The sequence below is a fragment of the Mobula birostris genome, chromosome 16 (assembly GCF_030028105.1).
Source record: "Mobula birostris isolate sMobBir1 chromosome 16, sMobBir1.hap1, whole genome shotgun sequence".
Classification (NCBI taxonomy): domain Eukaryota; kingdom Metazoa; phylum Chordata; class Chondrichthyes; order Myliobatiformes; family Myliobatidae; genus Mobula; species Mobula birostris.
Window position 1 is genome coordinate 60633384 of NC_092385.1, and position 18488 is coordinate 60651871.

Sequence of the window (18488 nt, forward strand, 5' to 3'; positions counted from 1 at the left end):
GAAAGCATGTACCTCCAGGTTCAAAGACAGCAGCTACCCACTGTTACGGACTATTGAACAGACTTCTAGTTGGATAAGATGGACTGTTGACCTCACAATCTACCACATCATGGTCTTGTACCTTATTGTCTACCTGCAATGCACTTTCTCTGGAACTGTAACACTTTCTTCTGCATTCTGTTGTTGTTTTCCTTTGCACTACCTCAACGTACCGGTGTGATGAACTGATCTCTTTGGGGTGACGTGCAAAACACAGATATTTACTGTACCCCGGTACATGTGACAACAATAAACTAATTTGCCAATATTGCTGCTCACAAGCAGAGAAACAAAGGGAGTAGCATCTAGCTGTGCATTTGGTGCCTTTACATCACCTGCATATCAAGCAGAAAGTAGACTGAAAAGAAAACGGGGGTTCTTGTGGTAGGTGCCCCAGTACAGTTCACAGTCTGCTGCCCTGAAGAATTCTACACCAGGGTGGTTCTGAGTAGTCAACGCATTCTCTGACACAAACTTGCCCTTAGGCTAATCAGTGCTGTCACCTAGAACTACCACTCTGACAAATCTTGCTTTCCCATCTCAGGAGCTGCTGCACAACGATGAAATTTCCTTCATCTTTAATTACGAATGCAAAAGGCATTGCAATATGGATGTAATGTATCCTGCCCACCCATCTTTACCCTGCACCTGAAGGTCTGTCCTATCCCCATCTCCAGTCTCTTCACCTCCTTATGTTCAATTATCAGCAGAAGCCTGGCAAAGTCTTTCCTTTGATCACTGTCTCCCAGCGCCCTGTATAACATCCATCTCCTTCCACCCATCCAGAATGTTGTCAAAGTAATCTTATAGTTATATTCCCTTTGTCCTCAATTCCCAATGACTGAAATAAATCCAATTTTACTCTCTTCCATTCCCGCTTCACGTTAAACAACTAAATCACCACAGATCTCCTGAGTCTAATGGAAACAATCACAATTTGTCTGGTTTTAGTTTTATAACCATATAACCATATAACAATTACAGCACGGAAACAGGCCATCTTGGCCCTTCTAGTCCGTGCCGAACTCTTACTCTCACTTAGTCCCACCGACCTGCACTCAGCCCATAACCCTCCATTCCTTTCCTGTCCATATAGCTGTCCAATTTAACTTTAAATGATAATATCGAACCTGCCTCAACCACTTCTGCTGGAAGCTCGTTCCACACAACTACCACTCTCTGAGTAAAGAAGCTCCCCTTCATGTTACCCCTAAACTTTTGCCCTTTAACTCTTAACTCATGTCCTCTTGTTTGAATCTCCCTGACTCTCAATGGAAAAAGCCTATCCATGTCATCTCTATCTATCCCCCTCAGAATTTTAAATACCTCTATCAAGTCCCCCCTCAACCTTCTATGCTCCAAAGAATAAAGACCCAACCTGTTCAACCTTTCTCTGTAACTTAGGAGATGAAACCCAGGTAACATTCTTGTAAATCTTCTCTGTACTCTCTCTATTTTGTTGACATCTTTCCTATAATTCAGTGACCAGAACTGTACACAGTACTCCAAATTTGGCCTTACCAATGCCTTGAACAGTTTCAACATTACATCCCAACTCCTATACTCAATGCTCTGATTTATAAAGGCCAGCACACCAAAAGCTTTCTTTATCACCCTATCCACATGAGATTCCACCTTCAGGGAACTATGCACCATTATTCCTAGATCCCTCTGTTCTACTGCATTCTTCAATGCCCTACCATTTACCATGTATGTCCTATTTTGATTAGTCCTACCAAAATGTAGCACCTCACATTTATCAGCATAAAACTCCATCTGCCATCTTTCAGCCCACTCTTCTAACTGGCCTAAATCTCTCTGCAAACTTTAAAAACCTACTTCATTATCCACAACTCCACCTATCTTAGTATCATCTGCATACTTACTAATCCAATTTACCACCTCATCATCCAGATCATTAATATATATGACAAACAACTTTGGACCCAGTACAGATCCCTGAGACACACCACTAGACACCAGCCTCCAATCTGACAAACAGTTATCCTCCACTACTTTCTGGCGTCTCCCATCCAGCCACTGCTGAATCTATTTTACTACTTCAATATTAATACTTAACGATTGAACCTTCCTAACTAACCTTAGGTGTGGAACTTTGTCAAAGGCCTTACTGAAGTCCATATAGACAACATCCACCGCTTTACCCTCATCAACCTTTCTAGTAACCTCTTCAAAAAGTTCAATAAGATTTGTTAAACATGACCTTCCACGCACAAATCCATGTTGACTGTTCCTAATCAGATCCTGTCTATCCAAATAATTATATATACCGTCTCTAAGAGTACATTTCCATCAATTTACCCACCACTGACGTCAAACTCACAGGCCGATAATTGCTAGATTTACTCTTGGAACCCTTTTTAAACAATGGAACAACATGAGCAAAACACCAATCCTCTGGCACCATCCCCGTTTCTAATGACATTTGAAATATTTCTGTCAGAGCCCCTGCTATTTCCACACTAACTTCCCTCAAGGTCCTAGGGAATATCCTGTCAGGACCCGGAGACTTATCCACTTTTATATTCCTTAAAAGCACCAGTACTTCCTTTTCTTTAATCGTCATAGTTTCCATAACTACCCTACTTGTTTCTCTTACCTTACTCAGTTCAATATCCTTCTCCTTAGTGAATACTGAAGAAAAGAAATTGTTCAAAATCTCCCCCATCTCTTTTGGCTCTGCACATAGCCGTCCACTCTGATTCTCTAAGGGACCAATTTTATCCCTCACTATTCTTTTGCTATTAATATAACTGTAGAAACCCTTTGGATTCATTTTCACCTTACTTGCCAAAGAAACCTCATATTTTCTTTTAGCTTTTCTAATTTCTTTCTTAAGATTCTTTTTACATTCTTCATATTCCTCGAGCACCTCATTTACTCCAAGCTGCCTATATTTATTGTCGATCTCTCTCTTTTTCCAAACCAAGTTTCCAATATCCCCTGAAAACCATTCTCTCAAACTTTTAACCCTTCCTTTCAACCTAACAGGAACATAAAGATTCTGTACCCTCAAACTTTCACCTTTAAATGACCTCCATTTCTCTATTACATCCTTCCCATAAAACAAGTTGTCCCAATCCACTCCTTCTAAATCCTTTCACATCTCTGCAAAGTTAGCCTTTCTCCGATCAAAAATCTCAATCCTGGGTCCAGTCCTATCCTTCTCCATAATTATATTGAATCTAATAACATTGTGATCACTGGACCCGACGTGCTCCCTAACACATACCTCCGTCACCTGACCTATCTCATTCCCTAACAGGAGATCCAACACTGCCCCTTCTCTAGTTAGTACCTCTATGTATTGCTGCAAAAAACTATCTTGCACACATTTTACAAACTCCAAACCATCCAGCCCTTCGACAGAATGGTTTTCCCAGTCTATGTGTGGAAAATTAAAATCTCCCACAATCACAACCTTGTGCTTACTACAAATATCTGCTATCTCCTTACAAATTTGCTCCTCCAATTCTCGCTGCCCATTAGGTGGTATATAATACACCCTTATAAACCTTACTACACCTTTCCCATTCCTCAATTCCACCCAAACAGCCTCCCTAGATGAGTCCTCTAATCTATCCTGCCAGAGCACCACTGTAATATTTTCTCTGACAAGCAATGCAACACCTCCCCCTCTTGCCCCTCTGATTCTATCACACCTGAAGCAACAAAATCCAGGAATATTTAGTTGCCAATCACACCCCTCCTGCAACCATGTTTCACTAATAGCTACAACATCATATTTCCAGGTATCAATCCATGCTCTAAGCTCATTCACCTTTCTTACAATGCTCCTACCATTAAAATAGATGCTTTTAAGAAAAATGGTTAGTACCCCCTTACACCAGGCAGCATCACAGTAAATCTATGCAGTGACAATTCTGCTGTCCTTCCTGCAGTATGAGCCCAGTATTACAGACGGTCAGTACCCACTTTATTAGATACACCTGTACATCAGCTCGATCATGTGGCAGCAACTCAATGCATAAAAGCATGCAGACATGGTCAAGAGGTTCAGTTATTGTTCAGACCAAAGATCAGATATGGGAAAGACATGAAATCTAATTGACTTTGACTGTTGAATGATTGCTAGACAGGTTAGTTTGAGTATCTCAGAAACTGCTGATCTCCTGGGACTTTCACACACAAGTCTTTAGAGTTTACAGAGAGTGGTGCGAAAGAAAAAAACACATCCAGTGAGAGGCAGTTCTGTGGGCAAAAATGCCTTGTTAATGAGGAGAATGGCCAGACTGGTTCAACCTGACAGGAAGGCAACAGAAACTGAAATAACCATGTGTTACAACAGTGGTGTGAAGAATAGTACCTCTGAATGCGCAACATGTTAAACCTCGAAGAGAATGGACTACAGCAGCAGAAGACCATGAACACACAGTCAACAACCACTTTATCAGGTACAGGAGGTACCTAATAAGGTGGCCACGGAGTGTATAGTACTCCTTCTGTGGTTCTTATGAGCTCCTATATGGATTCAAGTTCTGTATTACTCACTTCTCATAAAGCTAGTCCCCAGCAGTTTCTCCCCAAGGTTTTCATCCACAGAAGTTTCCGGCGACTTGTGAACTTTCATTTGTTCTTCAACATGTTCCTGGAGATATCTTCTGGTAGGGGTGTCAAAAACAAGGGCATAGGTTTAAGGTGAGGGGAAGCAGTTTTGAGAAGAAGGATTTTCACTGGGTGTGTTTGATATTTGGAAGTCGGCAAATCTCTGCAAGTCTGCTGCGGAAATTGGGGCCCAGCGTCTGCGAATCCACGAGTCTGCTGGAGGCTGGAGACCAGAATTGGCCTGTTCTGGAGTTAGAGGATTGTGTATGAGCATAGGGAGGGAGGAACAGAGGTTTGTTTCGTTGTGGTTGCTTTGTTGCTTGTGTTCTGTATTGTTCTGCCAAACATTGTGGGCAGGCTGTGTCGGCGCTGGAATGTGTGGAGACACGTGTGGGCTGCCCCCTGTTGGTTGATAATGTAAACAACGCATTTCACTGTATGTTTCGATGTACATGTGATCAATAAATCTGAATCTGAACCTGGTGGAATCAGATGTAGCTCTTACATTTAAAAGAGAACTAGACAGCCACTTAAGTAGGTAAAGCATAGAAGGATGTGATGCTAATGTGGGCAAATGAGATTACTGTAAGTGGGCAATCTACCTGACTGGCCAAATGGCTCACTTCTGTGCGACATGAATTGATGAATCAAACACCTTGCCCTCAGTCACTCTGACCCAACCTGCCTCTACCCTGTGGCCAGGCTGATAGACCCTTGGCTAGTCTTCGGCTGCCAAATGCTGATTAATACTCCTTCCATTCTTTGCCCAGGCTGCTCAAAACAGTGTCCCAGAGGTGAATCATTTCCATACACAAGTCAGCCTCCTTTTGTCACTTCCTGTTATGGTTACTTACACTGAAGAAAATACTCGATGCACACTAACTGGGGAATAAACAGTCAATTAAAGAACTGGTTCTTCATCTATTTCCACAGCTCATTATATGTCCTTACAACTTACTAACTAATTTACCTACCAAACTAATAGATGAGTAATTAAATGCCCAGCCAAGCTAATCTCTTCAGCCTTCACAGTGTCCAGATCCCTTTATTATCCCTTAAATGCCTTTGTCATATTTACGTCCATCACCAGCCCTGACAGGGCATTCCCACCACTTTCTGTGTAAAAAACATGTGTCACACATCTCCTTTGAAACCTCCTCTCCCCTGAAATGCACCCCCTCTAGTATTAGACACTTCCTCTATCTATGCCTCTTGTAATCTTATAAATGTCCATAAGTTCTGTCATCATCCTCCACCGCTCCAGAGAAAAGAGCCCAAGCCAGTCTAAGCTCACTTCATTGCACATGCCCTCTAATGCAAGGCGACATCCTGGTAAACCTCTTCTGTTCCCTCTCCAAAGCCTCCCCATCTTTACGACAAGAATTAAATGCAAATTTCCAGATGCAGCCTAACTAGAGTTTTAGAAAGCTGAAACATAACTTCCCAAGTCTTGAGCTTAATGCCAACAGTGTACTACACACTTACATTTGATCTCCCAAAGTTCAACACCTCACGTTTGGCCTGGTTAATTCCATCTGCCATTTCTCCGCCCATATCTAAAATTGATCTACATCCTGCTGTATCCTTTGGCAAACCTGTAAGCTGTGGCACCTGTTTCCCTGGAGTAGATCTGAGTTACTGAATGAAATATCTGCGGCGAGTTACCAACCACATGCGGGAAGCTGCTTCTCCACCTTCCCTTACGCTTCACAAACTCTAGAATATCTGCAGATGCTGGAAATCCAAGCAACACACACAAAATGCTGGGGGAACTCAGCAGGCCAGGCAGCATCTATGGAAAAGAGTAAATAATCGATGTTTTGGGCCGAGACCCTTCACCAGGACTGGAAGCGAAGGGTAAGAAGGTGGAAGGAGGGGAGGAAGGAGTAGAAGATGGCAGGTGATAGATGAAAACGGGAGAGGAGGATGGGGAACTAAAGAGCTGGGAAGTTGATTAGTGAAAGAGATAAAGGGCTGGAGGAGGGGGAATCTGATAGGAAAGGGTAGAAGACCATGGAAGAAAGGGAAGAAGGAGGAGCACCAGAGGGAGGTGACGGGTAGGTAAGGAGATAAGGTGAGAGAGGGAAATGGGAATGGGGAATGGGGAATGGTGAAGCGGGGTGGGGGGCAATTACCAGAAGTTTGAGAAATCGATGTTCATGCCATCAGGTTGGAGGCTATCCAGATGGAATATAAGGTGTTGTTCTTCCAACCTGAGTGTGGCCTCATTGTGACAGTAGGGGAGGCCGTGGACTGACATATCAGAATGGGAATGGGAAGTGGATTTAAAATGGGTGGCCACTGTGAGATCCTGCTTTTCCTGGGCAACACTCACTGGAGAAACTCAGCAGGTCGGGCAGCACCCGTGGAAACAATCAGTCGACGTTTTGGGCTGGAACCCTTCGTTAGGACTTACTCTAGCATCTCATCTCTTTTACCAGTCCTGCTAAGGTCTCAGCCCAAAACCTCGACTGTCTACTCTTTTCCATAGATGCTACCTGGCCTGCTGAGTCCTTTCACTTCACTTCCCTTACCTTGCCAGTCTTGACATGTGCATCTATCCAGTCATAGTAAAAGCAACATGGACGCCATATTCCAAATCAGATGAGCTTTTAACAGTGTGCCACTTTGCAGAATGTACCTGTAGATGTTGCCTGTCCTGCTGAGTATTTCAGAGTTATTATTTTGATTTAAATTAGCCATTATTTCTGGGCCATTGGAGCATGATCTGGACTACCCAGAGGTGAGTGTCACAGTAGTGATACTAGTAGATCTGCTGTCTCACTGTTCTGGAGACTAGGTTCAATCCTGACCTTGGGTTTTGTCTGAAGTATTCACATTCTTTCCGTGTGAATTTTCCCTGGCTACTGCAGTTTTTTCCCACCTCCAAAGAGGTGAAGTCTGGGAGGTTAACTGGCTTTTCTAAATTTGTACAGGAGCGTTGTAGAAACTATGAATTGATAGGAATGTGGAGAAAATTAAATAAAGGGATTAGTATAGAATTAGTATTTTAAAGGGATTTCACAGAGAAACAGGCCCTTTGGCCCATCTAGTCAGTACTGAACTATTATTCTGCCTAATCCTACCGACCTGTACACAGACCGTAGCTCAGCCTCCCCTCCCATCTATGTATTTATCTAAACTACTCTTAAGTGTTGAAATCTATCCTTCCACTGGCACTTTGTTCCACACTGTCATCACTCTCTGAGTGAAGAAGATTCCCCTCATGTTCCCCTTAAACATTTTACCTTTCACTCTTAACTTATGACCTCCATTATGTCACCGACCGCATAGTCTGTATCATTGCTACCCTGTTGCTGCATGAGGATTGTTCTCCCGTGGGTGTGTGAAGATTAGTCTCCAGTGGGTGTGTGAAGATTGGTCTCTCGTGGGTGTGTGAGGATTGGTCTCCCGTGGGTGTGTGAGGATTGGTCTCCCGTGGGTGTGTGAGGATTGATCTCCCGTGGGTGTGTGAAGATTGATCTCCCGTGGGTGTGTGAGGATTGGTCTCCCGTGGGTGTGTGAGGATTGATCTCCCGTGGGTGTGTGAAGATTGATCTCCCGTGGGTGTGTGAGGATTGGTCTCCCGTGGGTGTGTGAGGATTGGTCTCCCGTGGGTGTACATTCTTGCCTCCACCACTGTTCCCATTTTTTTTTAAAAGCTATTATTCTGGGTGATCTCAGCTAATTAACCGAAGCATTGATTGGCAGCTTTGTACTGCTGTGGTATCATTAGCCGGTGACGTGGCTTGGGGCACTGGCGTTGTTTGAGATGGCACAGAGAGCAGCAGACTGCTGCTGTGCTGACAATCTGTGCTCTGCTCATCCAGTCATGGTCAGTCTGAGGCACTAGGAGCCGCGTACCTAATGCTGATCCTGTCACAACGACAGCAGCCAATAAATCCCTTCAGCTAGGGCTGCAGTGTGCAAACATTACCAAGTTTTCATTTTGTTCCGTAATCTGCCTTCTGTGTATTACACAGAATCACAGTGGCCCTATCACAACATGCTCCTGCACCTGTTCTCATATCATTGGCAAACTTGGGAAGTTTACAATTTGTTACTTTTTACAGACCCCCACCAGTTACATCCCTCCAGCCTGAAAAGGACCCATTTATTCCAACTTTATTTTCAATGTGACAGCCAGTTTTCAAACAAATGGTGGGATTTTAATAGACACAGAGAACTGGGTTTTCACATAGAGAAATAAGTGGTGCTGCTGGTCGAGTTGCTCTGGAGATCTGGGTTCAGTTCTGACAACACTGTTCATCTGGAGCTTCCATGTCCCTGCGGTCGAGTAAATTTACTCCGAGTGCTCCAGGTTCGTCCTCATACCCCAAAGACTTACAGGTTGGTAGATTAGTCAGACACTGTGAATTGTCTGATTAATTGAGGTATGGAATTCATGATCTCACTTGTGTTTGATTTTGTTCTACCATGGCCCATAATGTCAAAATGTTTGGATATAGCCCAACTGTGGAGACAAAGACACTAAAGTGGGATGGACAGTTATTGCAAACATGATGGGAATAAAATGGAAATAGTGTAAGAATAGTTTGCTAATGGTTGGCAAGGACTTGATAGTCTGAAAATCGAGTATCTGTGATATACCACTCTGACTATCAAGATCAAAGTTCAAAGTAAATTTATTATCAAAATATGTATATGTCACCTTTAGAAATTATCTTGCAGGCATTTTAAAAAAGACTATAAATAACAAAGGCAAATAACAACCACTGTGCAAAAGATGACAAACAATAAAACAAAGTAAATAAGTAATGCTGAGTTTTACTTCCTTGAAAGTGAGTCTGCAGTTGTGGAGTCAGTTCAGTGTTGAGGTGAGCAAAGTTTTCCACATTGATAAAGATGTCAAAAATTTTAAAAGATGACAAGTTCATAAGATGAACAAGAAAAACATATTGGATCCTTAAGGAGACTAGAATACAAAGGCAAGGAACTCTTCAGAAATCTGCTTGAATCCTGTGTCCAAGTCATGATACAGTAGTCACAGTGGCCCCTGGAGAGGTGGTGGAAGGATTGCAGGGTACAGCATTGCTTTGTACTGCTGCTGAATAACAACACATTTCATGACGTTTGCCGGTGATATTAAACCTGATTCTGATTCTGAGGAAGAATTTTGGTTAAAAGTTGAAACATCCTAATTGAGGAGGTTTAAAGGAAGATCTAAGAGTGGAATACACTGTTTTAAAGTGTTTGGCTTCTGTCAATAGCCAGAGGATACAGATTATTGACATTTAAGTTGAACTCTTTAGTAAATCGACGGGATGAAGGGAATCATTTTGTCTGCGCTGACTTGCTTTGACCTGGAAAGGATGGTGGGAGGAGACTTCATGTCAGCGTTCAAAGGGAGGTAGAGTCCTAGAGCTGCAGAGCTCTACAGCACAGAAAAGGGCCCTTCAGCCCATCTAGTCTGTGTCAAACTATTATTCTGCCTAGTTTCATCGACCTGCACCTGGACCATAGCCCTCCATACTCCCCCATACCCCTCCCATCCATGTACTTATCCAAACTTCCCTTCAGTGTTGAAAATGAACGTGCATCCATTATTCCACCGGCAGCTCGTTCCACACTCACACCACTCTCTGAATGAAGAAGCTCCCCCTCATGTTCCCCTTAAACCTTTCACTGTTCACCCTATGTCTTCCCGTACTAAACACCTTGAGACGAATACTCATCGGGCTGTGGGGAAAGCAGGAACGGAGGAGTGACAGCAGCAATAGCATTTTAACGGAGGTACAATGGTCTCTTTCTGTGCAGTACATCATGTACACATGAGCAGAAGGAAGATCGAACATGAGATGATGGGGGGGATGTACAGGGGCAGCCACAAAACTGATCTGAACTGTAGTCAAGCTAAATCACTCAACTTTATCCAGAACTGTTCACCAAGTGCATGGATGAAAGAAAAATGGAGGGATGACAGAGGTAAGCTTTCTATACAGAGAGTGACGGGTATGTGGTACGCCCTGCCAGGGGTGGTAACAGTAGAGACTGATACAGTAGGGGCATTTAAGAAACTCTTAGACGCATGTAGGAGGGAAGGGTTAAACTGATCTTAGAGTAGATTAAAAGGTCTACACAACATTGTGGGCCGAAGGGCCCGTACTGTGCTCTATTCCTCTATGCTCGAAGTACTGAGGACAGAGCAGAGGTGGGCCTCAACTCAGGAAAGTCCAAAGGACTTTGACATTTCGGGTCGGAAAGCCAGTTTCTGAGGGAACATCAAAGGTCTCCCACACCCGAGGGGCAAAACCATCCGTTATTCAACCCACAGAATAGAAATCACAGTAGAGCAGGAATGAATCCTTAGAATATTCCTGCTGTCAGTTAGTTCAGGAAAATATCAGTGATCAAGTCTTACCCCTGTATTAACTCAAGTCGCCAGTAGCTTGTTGCCAGAACTTACCGCGTGGTGGAGAGGTAGGCGGAGGGCTGTGGAACGGAGCTGGGAGTTTCTGTGTCCAGTGTGGCTCGACCCGTTGCTGAGAAGTTTCTGGGATGGCCAGTGGGAGTGTGGGGCTTTTAAATGAAACACTTGCGGGACTCAGCCACAGCAGGACCTGCGGGGAAGAGAACCAAAAGCAGCCTCAGCTCAGCCAGGGTGAGAAAGGCACTGAGCACCCATACATTCTCCATACTGCACCCCTCCCTCAGCCACAGATGAGATCCCAGCCTGCTGGGACCAGTTCTGTGGTATGGAAGCTTGAGCCTCCAAAATTGGAATAGTCTGTAGGTAGCCACGTAATTAAAGAAGCTCTAAGGAGCCAGTGACAGCTTCAATGACCCTCTCATCCTGAAAGAACGCCTGGGTCCTGGCTGCTCAGTGTTTCATTAACACCAGTGGCATCTTTAATTACAAAGAAATGAAATACTAACTATTCCAAAACTAACAATCTGCCCTGCGTTCCGAATGATGGGGATGCTCTCTCTCTCATGTTGTTTGAGTTACTGGAGCTGGCCGAACGATCAGATGCTGCAGAATTTCAATCCAGTTAGTTAAGTGATTGATAATTTGAAAGGTGGTCAATGAAAATGCTGTATCATTGGTCAAAACCCATCAGATCAGATCACAGATCTGCTCCCTGACCTGGTCAGCCCGAAAGGTGAGTCCAGACCCCAACAATGTGTTTGATTAGTAAACCGTCCCTGAAACAGCCCGTTGAACAACTCTTCCAAAAAAAAAGGCAATGAGAATAAAACTAAACGGATTGCCCAGCGTCAGTCCCAGCTGGCATTGCAGGTTTGTTCCTCACAGTGATCTGGGACCAATGTACACTTTAGAATTATCCCACTGACAAGCCAAGTACAGCCAACAGTCACACTCTCAGAGTCATACCTGTCAGCCAATCTCCTCAACTCCAAAACTTGCCTGGCCCTGCCACAATAGTAAGGCAATCCTCCCAGCTCTGGCTCAGATAATCTCTCTGCCACCCTGTCACACTCAGCAAGGATGGCGATGGGCAAGTGAACAGACAATGCGTGGACAAGAACCAAAGATCATCACAATCCTCAATGATAGCAGAGCCCAACACATCAGTGCAAAAGGCAAGATATAAGTATTTGTAACTATCTTCGTGTGATGTTTCAATGGGCTGTTCCACCTATGCTTCAGCCTATCTCCACTGTCTGGGGAACCAGTCGTAAGCTAATTTTATGAACTCCATGTGAGGCAAGCCCACCGAAAATCGTAAAGCCTATGGAGCTCTATGGGTTCACTTCAGCTGTAGCCCCATGATACATGGTGAATGGAGGAAAGTGTAGGGGTGATTCAGAGTTAAATATTTTACAGAGAGTGTTGGGTGTGTGGAACGCCCTGCCAGGGATGGTGGTAGAGGCAGATACATTAGGGACATTTAAGAGAAACTTAGATAGGCACTTGAATGATATAAAAGTGGGTTATGTGGGTGGGTAGGGTTTGACTGATTTTAGAGTAGTTTATAAGGTCAGCACGACATCGTGGACGAAAGGGCCTATACTGTGCTGTACTGTTCTATATAATGACACATATCTTACCAAGCTGATGGTATCTACCCAACAATGTAGAGGATTGTTTTGCTCAGTTTTGCTCCTGGATGTTGGTGGGGGTTATTAGCACAGAACTTACTAATAACATACTGACTGATGCTGAGTTTATGGTTTCCGTGGGTAACTTGCCTCATACCTCATTACAGGTTTGGTTCAAACATGGATACAATTGCCAAATTCGAGAGGTGAAGCAAGATTGCGCCTCGCAGCAACATTTGCCCAAGTGTGACCAAGAGGGCTCAGTAAAACTGAAGTCAGTGAGTGTTGGGGGAAACTGCACTCACTCAAACGATGATGGTTATGGTAGGTTAATCGCCTTAGCTCCAGCACAGCCCAGCTGATGGAGCTGCTTCAGCGACCCAGGTTCAATCCAGACCTCAGGTGGGTTTCTGTAGGCTTTGCCACACGTCCCCATGACAAGATGTTTGGTAGGTTAACTGGCCACTATAAATTTCTCCTAGTGTAAGTGGGAGTCAGAAGAATTAGGGGAGTTGATAGGCATGTATATAACAATTGGTTATAGGAGGGGAAAAGAGATTGATGGGGTTGCCCTGAGAGACAGCATAGACTCAAACATATAAATTAAATGAGTAGTACAAAACAGTGAGGCATTGTTCCTGGGTTGGTTTATTGTCCGTTCAGAAATCTGACGGCTATTCCTGAATCGATGAGTGTGTAATAATGAGAAAAGAGCATGTCCCAGATGATGAGGGTCCTCACTGATGGATGTCGTCTTTCCGAGGCATGGCCTTTTGAAGATGACCTTGATGGAGGAGAGGTTAGTGCCCGTGATGGAGTTGGCTGAGTTTGTAGCTTTTCCCAGTCCTGTGCAGTGGCTCCTCCACACCAGGCGATGATGCAACCAGTTAGAAAGCCCTCCACAGTATATCTCTAGAAATTTGTCAGGACCATTGCGAGGGCTTTATCAAGGTAATGCTGGCCTTTTCTACCTCATCCATCGCTCTCAGCCCCTGCACACAGCGTGAAATTGCTGCTGTAAATCAGAGCCTAAGTTTCAATCACAAAACCTCCAACCCTTCTCTGTCAAGCAGCCAATTTTCCTATTTCATATTTTTATAATTGATAAACAAATCTGTTCTGAAATTGCTTTCCCTCCTGCATTTGCAGCTTGGAGAGTTGATGCAGAGATTCTGCTGTCCAGAGACACCTTGCCACCTGTCCCCCCAGGGGCTCTGTGGTCTGTCACTGTATGGCCGGGAGACAGGGCCCTCTGTCAGGAAGTCACCACCCAGCAATTTGGCATGACTGAGTGCAGAGTGTGGTTTCTGTCAGCCCAGGCAGAGAGCTCCCCCAGCCCACAGGCACACCAGCTGTCAAAGTTATCACAGTTACTGAACGTCTCAGAGTGCCTCTCATATTCACAAGTGTTCAGTCATAGTCAGGACATGTCTAAAAAACACTGCCTGATTAAATAAAATTACAAATGTATTTGATATATCAAAACATCACAATCACATTTATAAATAAATAAAATCATTGAAACTAGGTAAATTCAGCATCATGATTTCCTTTTTATTATCTCGGTATGTTTACATATGGAACGAGCTGTCTCGAAGGCACGCAAAACAAAACCTTTTCACTGTATCTTGGTACATATAACAATACTAGTGCAAATAAAAAGATGCCAATACGATACCAATGCCAATACAGTAAAAGGATTGGATTTTCTTGAAATTGTCAACTACTGATTTCTGTCTCAACACCACCTGGAGAATACAGGCCAGCTTCACTGTGTCACCACACTCTGGGCTGCACCAGCCCACAGGGGAGACAAGATAAAAACATAGAAAACCTACAGCACAATACAGGCCCTTTGGCCCACGATGCTGTGCCGAATGTGTACTTACTTTAGAAATTACCTAGGGTTACCAATAGCCCTCTATTTTTCTAAGCTCCATGTACCTCTCTAGGAGTCTTTTAAAAGACCCAATTGTATCCGCCTCCACCACCGTCACCGACAGCCCATTCCACGCACTCACCATTCTCTGCATAAAAAACTTACCCCTGACATCTCCTCTGTACCTTCTTCCAAGCACCTTAAAACTGTGTCCTCTCGTGCTAGCCATTTCAGCCCTGAGAAGAAGCCTCTGACTATCCACATGATCAACGCCTCTCATCTTATACACCTCTATCAGGTCACCCCTCATCCCGTACACTCAAAGCTGCTGTGCAGGTTGACTGTGTGGTTAAAAAGGCATATGGTGCATTGGCCTTCATCAACCGTGGGATTGAATTTAAGAGCCGAGAGGTAATGTTACAGGTATATAGGGCCCTGGTCAGACCCCACTTGGAGTACTGTGCTCAGTTCTGGTCACCTCACTACTGGAAGGATGTGGAAACTATAGAAAGGGTGCAGAGGAGATTTACAAGGATGTTGCCGGGATTGGGAAGCATGCCAAGTTGCAATGGTTCACTTTGTTACCACCTTAGAAACAGTGCTAATTTCAAAAGGAGGGTTTTAAAATCTAGTAACCTTCATGTATGAAAACAAGCATCTCAGTTCAGTGTTGGCCTTAGGTAGGGGCTGGTTCAGACTGGGTTAATCAAAAGACTGTAGACAAGCCCCAGTCCAAGAATGTCACCACGTGGTCCAAGCTGCCTCTCTGGTACAAAACTGTACAGTTTTAACCTTGATTCGCTATAAAGCACCACAGCATTCATGTTGTTTCCTGAACACAAACCATCCCCACCTCTGAAAGCATCTACAGGAGCCACTACCTCAAGAAGGTGGCACAAATCATGAAGGACCCCACCAGGCAGGCCATGCCCTCTTCTGCAACACACACAAACTGCTGGATGAACTCAGCAGACCGGGCAGCATCTATGGAAAAGAGTAGAATTGACGTTTCAAGTCCTGCTGAAGGGTTTCGGCCCAAAACATCGACTGTACTCTTTTCCATAGATGTTGTCTGGCCTGCTGAGTTCCTCCAGCATTTTGTGTGTGTTGCACGTGAGTGTCTTGTTTGTGATGCCCTCTTCTCGTACTACCATAAGGTAGGAGGTGCGGAAGCCTGGGGTTCCATAGCACCAGGTTCAGGGACAATTACTTTCCTACAATCATCAGGTTCTTGAACTGACCTGCACAAGCCTTACCCTACCTCAGCATCGGAACACTACGGACCACCTCTTGCACTACCACGGACTTGTCTCACATTATGTTTTTCTATGTTCTTTTTACACTAATGTCTTGTTTTTGTGATTTATTTTCTCTTTTCTGTCTTGTACAAATTATGTATGATTTATGCTGTGTGCGTTGTCTGTACCTATGTGCCTGTGATACTGCCTGAAGCAAATTTTTCATTGCACCTGTACCTTATTACGCTTGTGAACATGACAATAAACCAAACTTGACTTGATATTTTATTCTTTGAGGCTGGAATGCAGCATAAGTAATGGGGGCCCAGTGTAAATTGGTGTATCATTGCTACAAGTAATGAGGCATGGTGATAAAAAATTTTATTGCATGACATTCATACAGATTATTTCATCACATCAGTACATTGAGGTGATTGACTGGCTCTCTGTTGTATCTGATGATGACGACATGAAGAGCCCTGTGTGGCAGTTTCTGAAGTGGAAAACCCATTGCATTGGAGCAGTTCCATTCTCTTGACCTCTGAAGTCTGGGTCTAGTGTTACGAGGAGTCATCACAACTAATGGTCTTCCTTGGTCGCAGTGGATGAACACGGTATCTTCTGTGCCTCGTCATACCATTCAGCCTCCACAAAGTGTTGCAGAACCGCCTTTATGGCTGCTGGATTTCACTGCGCAATTCATCTGCCCAGTCCTCCGGAGCTTAACAGGCATGTCCCTATCTCATTGGGGTATGTAACCCAGCGACTGCCCTCACCTGGCTTAGCCCAGATGTCGAAGCGGTGCACTGGTGTACATTGACATAATACAAGAGAAAAGCAGTAACAAAATGCAGAATCATTACAACTACAGAGAAAGTGTAGTGTTCTTCGACAGTAATGTGCAAAGCCATGTCGAGGTGGATTGTGAGGTCAAACCCATCTGTAGCACCAGCATTCATGCATGCACACATGGCTCCGGAGCTCTGATGAAAGACCTCTGATCTGAAATCTTGACCAGTCCCTCTCTCACAGATGCTGCCTGACTCACTGAATGTTTTCAACCTTTTCCATTTTGAATTCAGCTCCAGCTTTCACCTGGCTTGTGTACAATCCAAAACTACCTGCAACAACCCTCAACACCAACCAACTCCGTGCTTAGCAATGGTAACATAACTGCATGTTTGTGGTTTTTCTTATCTCTAACACCCAATGTAACCTGTGCCTGTTTCTGAATCACTTCTCTGTATAATTCCAGCTTTCCTATTATCAAAATGTACAAATTTTATACCTTTGCAGTTTACAAAGAATCCTAGAGTCTACACAAGCTTTTCAAATCCTCACTGCTATGAAATGCCTTGACTAAATCCTAAAGGGAAAGTATTCACTCGCAGAAAAAACATTATGTCTTAATGCTTAGTTATGGAAAGAAATGAAATTTACTTTAAAATGTTCCTGCTTTTGACCTCATAGGTAATTTGAGTCTATTAGGAAGTTGGGGACAATGACAAGAGGATGTCCATTAATGGCACAATGACCCAAATGCACATTTAACACTGAAAAATATTTAATTGTGTATCAGGTTCCAGATCCTGTTTATGCCTTGATACCAGCAAAGAGTAAATGTGTTTATAGTGAAGTACATCTCCATTCCCTATCACCTCATCAGACTTCTATGTGAAGAGCTTCTGTTTTTGGTTCTGAGCAGGAAGAACATGCTGTCAGCATAGCAACGTCTCAGCACTTCCCAATGGCTTTGTTCCATGTTACCTCACTGTGAAGAAGAAAGCTACATGGTATAGAATTGTTTAGATCTGCAGATCACCCCAAGGCATTTCTCTATCAGTGCATTGCGTTTGGACCATAAGACATAGGAGCAGTCTTCGAGCATTCAGCCCTTTGAGCCTGCTCCACCAATCGTGGCTGTTACTGTTTATATGGGAGCATGCTAGCCAACCTATACACAACAAGATCCCACAATGGTTATCCGCTTTTAGTGGTGATGGATCTGTTCTGGTCAGGAAACCAAAGATCTCTTCTGCCCAAAGTGCCATGGGATTAAAAGATCAGACTGAACATTTTATCTCAGAGAGGACACCTCCAACAATAAGCCCTTCCCTCAGGAAGGCACTGCTGGTATGGATATGGAAAAGGAGCGTGATCTGTGACATAGGGATCAGAGACAAGTGTCCAACCATTCAGCCTGCACAAACTTAAAAGCCTACAACCGGCAGTGGATACAATGCAGTCCATCACAGAAAAATCCCTCACTGCCATTGAGCTCATCTACAAGGAGAGCTGGCACAAGAAAGCAGCACCCATCATCAAGGATGCCCACTACCCAGGCCATGCTCTCTTCTCGCTGCTGCCATCAGGAAGGAGGTACAGGAGTCTTAGGTTCTAGTGTAAATGCATGTAAAATAATGAATCTCAGTGACATACTGTAAATGTACTTTGATAATAAATTTACTTTCATCTTTGAATTTTGAAAACTTGGCTTTAGTGCATGTCAATATTCTGATGGATCCACGCCCACTGGTTGTCTGAAGGCTTCTATCTTGTTTACCCTGACATTCAAATATTTACAGAACTTCATGTGTTCAGGTCCACCCATTGCAAACGGTGACAATATTCTGAGTACAGCCTGTGGCTGAGAACTGTACAGTGGTGTGACCCCACAGCAGTCATACTAAACCCAACCCCACCCCACCTCACAACTCACA